Here is a 12,471-nt window from a genome sequence, read left to right as displayed (position 1 = left end):
GGCGCCGCAGCGGAAGGATCTTTTTATTTTTTTATTTTTTTTTCAATGAAAGTGATTGTATTTTGGGGTGAGGGTTTGTGTGTTTTTTTTTTGTGTGAAATTTTTGCAGCCGGGGGACTTTTTGAATTTTCTGGCTGCGTGTGTGTGTGTGTGTGTGTGTGTGTGTGTGTGTGTGTTATTTTTGGGGTGAGAGTTTTTTTTTATTTAATTTTTTTTTAAAATTTTTGCAGCCGGGGGACTTTTTGAATTTTCTGGCTGTGTGTGTGTGTGTGTGTGTGTGTGTGTGTGTGTGTGTTATTTTTGGGGCGAGAGTTTTTTTTTTTTTTTTTTGTGAAATTTTTTGCAGCCGGGGGGAGTTTTTGCATTTTCTGTGTGTGTGTGTGTGTGTGTGTGTGTGTGTGTGTGTGTTATTTTTGGGGCGAGAGTTTTTGTTTTTTTTTTGTGAAATTTTTTGCAGCCGGGGGACTTTTTGAATTTTCTGGCTGTGTGTGTGTGTGTTATTTTTGGGGCGAGAGTTTTTGTTTTTTTGTGTGATTTTTTTGCAGCAGGGGGGAGTTTTTGTATTTTCTGGCTGTGTGTGTGTGTGTTATTTTTTGGGGCGAGAGTTTTTGTTTTTTTTTGTGACATTTTTGCAGCAGGGGGGAGTTTTTGCATTTTCTGTGTGTGTGTGTGTGTGTGTGTGTGCGTGCGTGTGCTATTTTTGGGGTGAGGGTTTGTTCTTTTTCTGTGAGATTTGGGGGGAGTTTTTTAAATTTCTGCAAGTGTGTGTGTGTGTTTGTGTTATTTTTGGGGTGAGGGTTTTTTGGGGTTGGAGTGGGGGTTATTTTTTCAGCGGGGGGAGGTGGTTCAGCCTGCCCGGGGACACTTCCATAGGCCCGGGCATGAATCCCGGGCTCGAGTGGGTGAGATACTTCCATGTATTTTCAAAGTGCTTTTTTCACCCTTTCTGTGCAATTCCCGGGACGGCCAGCGGGGGGCGCATGTCCCCGGACCCCGGGACGACGTCCCCCTGGCCCGGGCTACCTTCCCCGGGCAGCGCGGGGTGGTTTTGTGGAAGTTTTTATTTCAGGGGGGGAGACGCTTTGTCATGCCCAGGGACACTTCCATAGGCCCGGGCATGAATCCCGGGCTCGAGTGGGTGAGATACTTCCATGTATTTTCAAAGTGCTTTTTTCACCCTTTCTGTGCAATTCCCGGGACGGCCAGCGGGGGGCGCATGTCCCCGGACCCCGGGACGACGTCCCCCTGGCCCGGGCTACCTTCCCCGGGCAGCGCGGGGTGGTTTTGTGGAAGTTTTTTTTTCAGGGGGGAAGACGCTTTGTCATGCCCAGGGACACTTCCATAGGCCCGGGCATGAATCCCGGGCTCGAGTGGGTGAGATACTTCCATGTATTTTCAAAGTGCTTTTTTCACCCTTTCTGTGCAATTCCCGGGACGGCCAGCGGGGGGCGCATGTCCCCGGACCCCGGGACGACGTCCCCCTGGCCCGGGCTACCTTCCCCGGGCAGCGCGGGGTGGTTTTGTGGAAGTTTTTTTTTTCAGGGGGGAAGACGCTTTGTCATGCCCAGGGACACTTCCATAGGCCCGGGCATGAATCCCGGGGAAGAGTGGGTGAGATACTTCCATGTATTTTCAAAGTGCTTTTTTCACCCTTTCTGTGCAATTCTCGGGTCGGCCAGCGGGGGGCACATGTCCCCGGACCCCGGGACGACGTCCCCCTGGCCCGGGCTACCTTCCCCGGGCAGCGCGGGGTGGTTTTGTGGAAGTTTATTTTTCAGGGGGGAAGACGCTTCAGCTTGCCCGGGGACACTTCCACAGCCCTGGGCATGAATCCCGGGGAAGAGTGGGTGAACAATTTCAAACTGTTTTCAGTGTTTTTTTCACCGATTAGATGCATTTCTCCGGGTGTCCAGCACGGGGCGCAGTCCCCCGGACCCGGGGGTGACCTCACCCAGGCCCGGGCTACCTCCCCCGGGCAGCGTGGGGGTGAAAATCTGGAACTTGTTTTTCCCGGGGGGAAGACGCTCGGACGTGCCCAGGGACACTTCCACAGCCCTGGGCATGAATCCCGGGGAAGAGTGGGCGAGCTGTTTCAAACTATTTTCAAAGTATTTTTTCACAGTTTGGATGCATTTCCCCGGGCGACCAGCGGGGGGCGCAGTGCCCCGGACCCGGGGGTGACCTCCCCCGGGCCTGGGCTACCTTCCCCGGGCATCGTGGGGAGGAAATATGGAACTTTTTTTTTTCAGGGGGGAAGAAGCTTCAGCTTGCCCGGGGACACTTCCACAGCCCTGGGCATGAATCCCGGGGAAGAGTGGGTGAACGATTTCAAACTATTTTCAAAGTATTTTTATCACCTTTTGGACGCATTTCCCCGGGTGTCCTGCGGGTGGCGCAGTTCCCCGGACCCGGGGGTGACCTCCCCCGGGCCCGGGCTACCTTCCCTGGGTAGCGTGGGGTGGAAATATGGAACTTTTTTTTTCAGGGGGGAAGACGCTTCTTCATGCCCGGGGACACTTCCATAGGCCCGGGCATGAATCCCGGGGAAGAGTGGGTGAGGAATCAAAGTATATTCAAAGTGCTTTTTTCACCCTTTCTGTGCAATTCTCAGGTCGGCCAGCGGGGGGCACATGTCCCCGGACCCCTGGACGACGTCCCCCTGGCCCGGGCTACCTTCCCTGGCCAGCGCGGGGTGGTTTTGTGGAAGTTTTTATTTCAGGGGGGGAAGACGCTTTGTCATGCCCGGGGACACTTCCATAGGCCAGGGCATGAATCCCGGGATCGAGTGGGTGAGGAATTTCAAAGTATTTTCAAAGTATTTTTTTCACCTTTTGGACGCAATTCCCCGGTTGTCCTGCGGGGGACGCCGGTCCCCAGACCCGGGGATGACCTCCCCCGGGCCTGGGCTACCTTCCCTGGGTAGCGGGGGGTGGAAATATGGAAGTTTTTTTTTCAGGGGGGAGGACGCTCGAACGTGCCCAGGGACACTTCCACAGCCCTGGGCATGAATCCCGGGGAAGAGTGGGTGAACGATTTCAAGATATTTTCTAAGTGCTTTTTTCACCTTTTGGATGCAATTCCCCGGGTGTCCTGCGGGTGGCGCAGTGCCCCGGACCCGGGGGTGACCTCCCCCGGGCCTGGGCTACCTTCCCTGGGTAGCGGGGGGTGGAAATATGGAAGTTTTTTTTTCAGGGGGGAGGACGCTCGAACGTGCCCAGGGACACTTCCACAGCCCTGGGCATGAATCCCGGGGAAGAGTGGGTGAACGATTTCAAGATATTTTCTAAGTGCTTTTTTCACCTTTTGGATGCAATTCCCCGGGTGTCCTGCGGGTGGCGCAGTGCCCCGGACCCGGGGGTGACCTCCCCCGGGCCTGGGCTACCTTCCCTGGGTAGCGTGGGGTGGAAATATGGAAGGTTTTTTTTCCCGGGGGGGCAGAAGCTTCAGCCTGCCCAGGGACACTTCCACAGCCCTGGGCATGAATCCCGGGGAAGAGTGGGTGAACGATTTCAAGATATTTTCTAAGTGCTTTTTTCACCTTTTGGATGCAATTCTCCGGGTGTCCTGCGGGGGGCGCAGTGCCCCGGACCCGGGGGTGACCTCCCCCGGGCCCGGGCTACCTTCCCTGGGTAGCGGGGGGTGGAAATATGGAAGTTTTTTTTTTCAGGGGGGCATAAGCTTCATCTTGCCCGGGGACACTTCCACAGCCCTGGGCATGAATCCCGGGGAAGAGTGGGTGAACAGTTTCAAACTGTTTTCAGTGTTTTTTTTCACCTTTTGGATGCATTTCTCCGGGTGTCCAGCACGGGGCGCAGTCCCCCGGACCCGGGGGTGACCTCAACCAGGCCCGGGCTACCTCCCCCGGGCAGCGTGGGGTGAAAATCTGGAACTTGTTTTTCCCGGGGGGGGAAGACGCTCGGACGTGCCCAGGGACACTTCCACAGCCCTGGGCATGAATCCCGGGGAAGAGTGGGCGAACGATTTCAAACTATTTTCAAAGTATTTTTTTCACCTTTTGGACGCAATTCCCCGGTTGTCCTGCGGGGGACGCAGTGCCCCGGACCCGGGGGTGACCTCCCCCGGGCCTGGGCTACCTCCCCCGGGCAGCGTGGGGTGGAAATATGGAAGTTTTTTTTTTCAGGGGGAAAAGACGCTTCTTCATGCCCGGGGACACTTCCATAGGCCCGGGCATGAATCCCGGGGAAGAGTGGGTGAGGAATCAAAGTATTTTCAAAGTGCTTTTTTCACCCTTTCTGTGCAATTCTCGGGTCGGCCAGCGGGGGGCACATGTCCCCGGACCCCGGGACGACGTCCCCCTGGCCCGGGCTACCTTCCCTGGGTAGCGTGGGGTGGAAATATGGAAGTTTTTTTTTTCAGGGGGAAAAGACGCTTCTTCATGCCCGGGGACACTTCCACAGCCCTGGGCATGAATCCTGGGGAAGAGTGGGTGAGAGGAATCAAAGTATTTTCAAAGTGCATTTTTACGGCTTGACTCCATTTCTCAATTCAAAGTGCTTTTTTTCTCACGGCTTGACTCCATTTCTCCGGGTGGCCAGCGGTGCCCCGGACCCAGGGGTGACCTCCCCCAGGCCCGGGCTACCTTCCCTGGGTAGCGTGGGGTGGAAATATGGAAGTTTTTTTTTTCAGGGGGGCAGAAGCTTCGGCTTGCCCGGGGACACTTCCACAGCCCTGGGCATGAATCCCGGGCTTGAGTGGGTGAGGAATTTTGAAGTATTTTCTAAGTGCTTTTTTCACCTTTTGGATGCAATTCTCCGGGTGTCCTGCGGGGGGCGCAGTGCCCCGGACCCGGGGGTGACCTTCCCCGGGCCTGGGCTACCTTCCCTGGGTAGCGGGGGGTGGAAATATGGAAGTTTTTTTTTTCCGGGGGGCAGAAGCTTCAGCCTGCCCAGGGACACTTCCACAGCCCTGGGCATGAATCCCGGGGAAGAGTGGGTGAACGGTTTCAAGATATTTTCTAAGTGCTTTTTTCACCCTTTCTGTGCAATTCTCGGGTCGGCCAGCGGGGGGCACATGTCCCCGGACCCGGGAGTGGCCTCCCCCGGGCCCGGGCTACCTTCCCCGGGCATCGTGGGGTGGAAATATGGAAGTTTTTTTTTTCCGGGGGGAAGACGCTCGGACGTGCCCAGGGACACTTCCACAGCCCTGGGCATGATTCCCGGGGAAGAGTGGGTGAACCATTTCAAACTGTTTTCAGTGTTTTTTTCACCTTTTGGATGCATTTCTCCGGGTGTCCAGCACGGGGCGCAGTCCCCCGGACCCGGGGGTGACCTCCCCCAGGCCCGGGCTACCTCCCCCGGGCAGCGTGGGGTGAAAATCTGGAACTTGTTTTTCCCGGGGGGGGAAGACGCTCGGACGTGCCCAGGGACACTTCCACAGCCCTGGGCATGAATCCCGGGCTCGAGTGGGTGAGGAATTTCAAAGTATTGTCAAAGTATTTTTTGCACCTTTTGGACGCAATTCCCCGGGCGACCAGCGGGGGGCGCAGTTCCCCGGACCCGGGGATGGACTCCCCCGGGCCCGGGCTACCTTCCCCGGGCATCGTGGGGTGGAAATATGGAACTTTTTTTTTTCCGGGGGGAAGACGCTCGGACGTGCCCAGGGACACTTCCACAGCCCTGGGCATGAATCCCGGGGAAGAGTGGGTGAACCATTTCAAACTGTTTTCAGTGTTTTTTTCTCCTTTTGGATGCATTTCTCCGGGTGTCCAGCACGGGGCGCAGTCCCCCGGACCCGGGGGTGACCTCCCCCAGGCCCGGGCTACCTCCCCCGGGCAGCGTGGGGTGAAAATCTGGAACTTGTTTTTCCCGGGGGGGGAAGACGCTCGGACGTGCCCAGGGACACTTCCACAGCCCTGGGCATGAATCCCGGGCTCGAGTGGGTAAGGAATTTCAAAGTATTTTCAAAGTATTTTTTTCACCTTTTGGACGCAATTCCCCGGGCGACCAGCGGGGGGCGCAGTTCCCCGGACCCGGGGGTGGCCTCCCCCGGGCCTGGGCTACCTTCCCCGGGCATCGTGGGGTGGAAATATGGAAGTTTTTTTTCCCGGGGGGAAGACGCTCGGACGTGCCCAGGGACACTTCCACAGCCCCGGGCATGAATCCCGGGGAAGAGTGGGAGAACGATTGAAACTATTTTCAAAGTGTTTTTTTCACCTTTTGCATGCATTTCCCCGGTTGTCCTGCGGGGGGCGCATTGCCCCGGACCCGTGGGTGACCTCCCGCGGGCCCGGGCTACCTTCCCCAGGCATCGTGGGGTGGAAATATGGAACTTTTTTTTTCAGGGGGGGAAGACGCTCGGACGTGCCCAGGGACACTTCCACAGACCCGGGCATGAATCCCGGGGAAGAGTGGGCGAACGATTTCAAACTATTTTCAAAGTATTTTTTGCACCTTTTGGACGCAATTCCCCGGGCGACCAGCGGGGGGCGCAGTTCCCCGGACCCGGGGATGGACTCCCCCGGGCCCGGGCTACCTTCCCCGGGCATCGTGGGGTGGAAATATGGAACTTTTTTTTTTCCGGGGGGAAGACGCTCGGACGTGCCCAGGGACACTTCCACAGCCCTGGGCATGAATCCCGGGGAAGAGTGGGTGAACCATTTCAAACTGTTTTCAGTGTTTTTTTCTCCTTTTGGATGCATTTCTCCGGGTGTCCAGCACGGGGCGCAGTCCCCCGGACCCGGGGGTGACCTCCCCCAGGCCCGGGCTACCTCCCCCGGGCAGCGTGGGGTGAAAATCTGGAACTTGTTTTTCCCGGGGGGGGAAGACGCTCGGACGTGCCCAGGGACACTTCCACAGCCCTGGGCATGAATCCCGGGCTCGAGTGGGTAAGGAATTTCAAAGTATTTTCAAAGTATTTTTTTCACCTTTTGGACGCAATTCCCCGGGCGACCAGCGGGGGGCGCAGTTCCCCGGACCCGGGGGTGGCCTCCCCCGGGCCTGGGCTACCTTCCCCGGGCATCGTGGGGTGGAAATATGGAAGTTTTTTTTCCCGGGGGGAAGACGCTCGGACGTGCCCAGGGACACTTCCACAGCCCCGGGCATGAATCCCGGGGAAGAGTGGGAGAACGATTGAAACTATTTTCAAAGTGTTTTTTTCACCTTTTGCATGCATTTCCCCGGTTGTCCTGCGGGGGGCGCATTGCCCCGGACCCGTGGGTGACCTCCCGCGGGCCCGGGCTACCTTCCCCAGGCATCGTGGGGTGGAAATATGGAACTTTTTTTTTCAGGGGGGGAAGACGCTCGGACGTGCCCAGGGACACTTCCACAGACCCGGGCATGAATCCCGGGGAAGAGTGGGCGAACGATTTCAAACTATTTTCAAAGTATTTTTTGCACCTTTTGGACGCAATTCCCCGGGCGACCAGCGGGGGGCGCAGTTCCCCGGACCCGGGGATGGACTCCCCCGGGCCCGGGCTACCTTCCCCGGGCATCGTGGGGTGGAAATATGGAACTTTTTTTTTTCCGGGGGGAAGACGCTCGGACGTGCCCAGGGACACTTCCACAGCCCTGGGCATGAATCCCGGGGAAGAGTGGGTGAACCATTTCAAACTGTTTTCAGTGTTTTTTTCTCCTTTTGGATGCATTTCTCCGGGTGTCCAGCACGGGGCGCAGTCCCCCGGACCCGGGGGTGACCTCCCCCAGGCCCGGGCTACCTCCCCCGGGCAGCGTGGGGTGAAAATCTGGAACTTGTTTTTCCCGGGGGGGGAAGACGCTCGGACGTGCCCAGGGACACTTCCACAGCCCTGGGCATGAATCCCGGGCTCGAGTGGGTAAGGAATTTCAAAGTATTTTCAAAGTATTTTTTTCACCTTTTGGACGCAATTCCCCGGGCGACCAGCGGGGGGCGCAGTTCCCCGGACCCGGGGGTGGCCTCCCCCGGGCCTGGGCTACCTTCCCCGGGCATCGTGGGGTGGAAATATGGAAGTTTTTTTTCCCGGGGGGAAGACGCTCGGACGTGCCCAGGGACACTTCCACAGCCCCGGGCATGAATCCCGGGGAAGAGTGGGAGAACGATTGAAACTATTTTCAAAGTGTTTTTTTCACCTTTTGCATGCATTTCCCCGGTTGTCCTGCGGGGGGCGCATTGCCCCGGACCCGTGGGTGACCTCCCGCGGGCCCGGGCTACCTTCCCCAGGCATCGTGGGGTGGAAATATGGAACTTTTTTTTTCAGGGGGGGAAGACGCTCGGACGTGCCCAGGGACACTTCCACAGACCCGGGCATGAATCCCGGGGAAGAGTGGGCGAACGATTTCAAACTATTTTCAAAGTATTTTTTGCACCTTTTGGACGCAATTCCCCGGGCGACCAGCGGGGGGCGCAGTTCCCCGGACCCGGGGATGGACTCCCCCGGGCCCGGGCTACCTTCCCCGGGCATCGTGGGGTGGAAATATGGAACTTTTTTTTTTCCGGGGGGAAGACGCTCGGACGTGCCCAGGGACACTTCCACAGCCCTGGGCATGAATCCCGGGGAAGAGTGGGTGAACCATTTCAAACTGTTTTCAGTGTTTTTTTCTCCTTTTGGATGCATTTCTCCGGGTGTCCAGCACGGGGCGCAGTCCCCCGGACCCGGGGGTGACCTCCCCCAGGCCCGGGCTACCTCCCCCGGGCAGCGTGGGGTGAAAATCTGGAACTTGTTTTTCCCGGGGGGGGAAGACGCTCGGACGTGCCCAGGGACACTTCCACAGCCCTGGGCATGAATCCCGGGCTCGAGTGGGTAAGGAATTTCAAAGTATTTTCAAAGTATTTTTTTCACCTTTTGGACGCAATTCCCCGGGCGACCAGCGGGGGGCGCAGTTCCCCGGACCCGGGGGTGGCCTCCCCCGGGCCTGGGCTACCTTCCCCGGGCATCGTGGGGTGGAAATATGGAAGTTTTTTTTCCCGGGGGGAAGACGCTCGGACGTGCCCAGGGACACTTCCACAGCCCCGGGCATGAATCCCGGGGAAGAGTGGGAGAACGATTGAAACTATTTTCAAAGTGTTTTTTTCACCTTTTGCATGCATTTCCCCGGTTGTCCTGCGGGGGGCGCATTGCCCCGGACCCGTGGGTGACCTCCCGCGGGCCCGGGCTACCTTCCCCAGGCATCGTGGGGTGGAAATATGGAACTTTTTTTTTCAGGGGGGGAAGACGCTCGGACGTGCCCAGGGACACTTCCACAGACCCGGGCATGAATCCCGGGGAAGAGTGGGCGAACGATTTCAAACTATTTTCAAAGTATTTTTTGCACCTTTTGGACGCAATTCCCCGGGCGACCAGCGGGGGGCGCAGTTCCCCGGACCCGGGGATGGACTCCCCCGGGCCCGGGCTACCTTCCCCGGGCATCGTGGGGTGGAAATATGGAACTTTTTTTTTTCCGGGGGGAAGACGCTCGGACGTGCCCAGGGACACTTCCACAGCCCTGGGCATGAATCCCGGGGAAGAGTGGGTGAACCATTTCAAACTGTTTTCAGTGTTTTTTTCTCCTTTTGGATGCATTTCTCCGGGTGTCCAGCACGGGGCGCAGTCCCCCGGACCCGGGGGTGACCTCCCCCAGGCCCGGGCTACCTCCCCCGGGCAGCGTGGGGTGAAAATCTGGAACTTGTTTTTCCCGGGGGGGGAAGACGCTCGGACGTGCCCAGGGACACTTCCACAGCCCTGGGCATGAATCCCGGGCTCGAGTGGGTAAGGAATTTCAAAGTATTTTCAAAGTATTTTTTTCACCTTTTGGACGCAATTCCCCGGGCGACCAGCGGGGGGCGCAGTTCCCCGGACCCGGGGGTGGCCTCCCCCGGGCCTGGGCTACCTTCCCCGGGCATCGTGGGGTGGAAATATGGAAGTTTTTTTTCCCGGGGGGAAGACGCTCGGACGTGCCCAGGGACACTTCCACAGCCCCGGGCATGAATCCCGGGGAAGAGTGGGAGAACGATTGAAACTATTTTCAAAGTGTTTTTTTCACCTTTTGCATGCATTTCCCCGGTTGTCCTGCGGGGGGCGCATTGCCCCGGACCCGTGGGTGACCTCCCGCGGGCCCGGGCTACCTTCCCCAGGCATCGTGGGGTGGAAATATGGAACTTTTTTTTTCAGGGGGGGAAGACGCTCGGACGTGCCCAGGGACACTTCCACAGACCCGGGCATGAATCCCGGGGAAGAGTGGGCGAACGATTTCAAACTATTTTCAAAGTATTTTTTGCACCTTTTGGACGCAATTCCCCGGGCGACCAGCGGGGGGCGCAGTTCCCCGGACCCGGGGATGGACTCCCCCGGGCCCGGGCTACCTTCCCCGGGCATCGTGGGGTGGAAATATGGAACTTTTTTTTTTCCGGGGGGAAGACGCTCGGACGTGCCCAGGGACACTTCCACAGCCCTGGGCATGAATCCCGGGGAAGAGTGGGTGAACCATTTCAAACTGTTTTCAGTGTTTTTTTCTCCTTTTGGATGCATTTCTCCGGGTGTCCAGCACGGGGCGCAGTCCCCCGGACCCGGGGGTGACCTCCCCCAGGCCCGGGCTACCTCCCCCGGGCAGCGTGGGGTGAAAATCTGGAACTTGTTTTTCCCGGGGGGGGAAGACGCTCGGACGTGCCCAGGGACACTTCCACAGCCCTGGGCATGAATCCCGGGCTCGAGTGGGTAAGGAATTTCAAAGTATTTTCAAAGTATTTTTTTCACCTTTTGGACGCAATTCCCCGGGCGACCAGCGGGGGGCGCAGTTCCCCGGACCCGGGGGTGGCCTCCCCCGGGCCTGGGCTACCTTCCCCGGGCATCGTGGGGTGGAAATATGGAAGTTTTTTTTCCCGGGGGGAAGACGCTCGGACGTGCCCAGGGACACTTCCACAGCCCCGGGCATGAATCCCGGGGAAGAGTGGGAGAACGATTGAAACTATTTTCAAAGTGTTTTTTTCACCTTTTGCATGCATTTCCCCGGTTGTCCTGCGGGGGGCGCATTGCCCCGGACCCGTGGGTGACCTCCCGCGGGCCCGGGCTACCTTCCCCAGGCATCGTGGGGTGGAAATATGGAACTTTTTTTTTCAGGGGGGGAAGACGCTCGGACGTGCCCAGGGACACTTCCACAGACCCGGGCATGAATCCCGGGGAAGAGTGGGCGAACGATTTCAAACTATTTTCAAAGTATTTTTTGCACCTTTTGGACGCAATTCCCCGGGCGACCAGCGGGGGGCGCAGTTCCCCGGACCCGGGGATGGACTCCCCCGGGCCCGGGCTACCTTCCCCGGGCATCGTGGGGTGGAAATATGGAACTTTTTTTTTTCCGGGGGGAAGACGCTCGGACGTGCCCAGGGACACTTCCACAGCCCTGGGCATGAATCCCGGGGAAGAGTGGGTGAACCATTTCAAACTGTTTTCAGTGTTTTTTTCTCCTTTTGGATGCATTTCTCCGGGTGTCCAGCACGGGGCGCAGTCCCCCGGACCCGGGGGTGACCTCCCCCAGGCCCGGGCTACCTCCCCCGGGCAGCGTGGGGTGAAAATCTGGAACTTGTTTTTCCCGGGGGGGGAAGACGCTCGGACGTGCCCAGGGACACTTCCACAGCCCTGGGCATGAATCCCGGGCTCGAGTGGGTAAGGAATTTCAAAGTATTTTCAAAGTATTTTTTTCACCTTTTGGACGCAATTCCCCGGGCGACCAGCGGGGGGCGCAGTTCCCCGGACCCGGGGGTGGCCTCCCCCGGGCCTGGGCTACCTTCCCCGGGCATCGTGGGGTGGAAATATGGAAGTTTTTTTTCCCGGGGGGAAGACGCTCGGACGTGCCCAGGGACACTTCCACAGCCCCGGGCATGAATCCCGGGGAAGAGTGGGAGAACGATTGAAACTATTTTCAAAGTGTTTTTTTCACCTTTTGCATGCATTTCCCCGGTTGTCCTGCGGGGGGCGCATTGCCCCGGACCCGTGGGTGACCTCCCGCGGGCCCGGGCTACCTTCCCCAGGCATCGTGGGGTGGAAATATGGAACTTTTTTTTTCAGGGGGGGAAGACGCTCGGACGTGCCCAGGGACACTTCCACAGACCCGGGCATGAATCCCGGGGAAGAGTGGGCGAACGATTTCAAACTATTTTCAAAGTATTTTTTGCACCTTTTGGACGCAATTCCCCGGGCGACCAGCGGGGGGCGCAGTTCCCCGGACCCGGGGATGGACTCCCCCGGGCCCGGGCTACCTTCCCCGGGCATCGTGGGGTGGAAATATGGAACTTTTTTTTTTCCGGGGGGAAGACGCTCGGACGTGCCCAGGGACACTTCCACAGCCCTGGGCATGAATCCCGGGGAAGAGTGGGTGAACCATTTCAAACTGTTTTCAGTGTTTTTTTCTCCTTTTGGATGCATTTCTCCGGGTGTCCAGCACGGGGCGCAGTCCCCCGGACCCGGGGGTGACCTCCCCCAGGCCCGGGCTACCTCCCCCGGGCAGCGTGGGGTGAAAATCTGGAACTTGTTTTTCCCGGGGGGGGAAGACGCTCGGACGTGCCCAG

Source organism: Crinia signifera, unplaced genomic scaffold (assembly GCF_055691185.1).
Source record: "Crinia signifera unplaced genomic scaffold, ASM5569118v1 HAP2_SCAFFOLD_125, whole genome shotgun sequence".
NCBI classification, from domain to species: domain Eukaryota; kingdom Metazoa; phylum Chordata; class Amphibia; order Anura; family Myobatrachidae; genus Crinia; species Crinia signifera.
Note: the sequence above shows the minus strand (reverse complement) of the source record.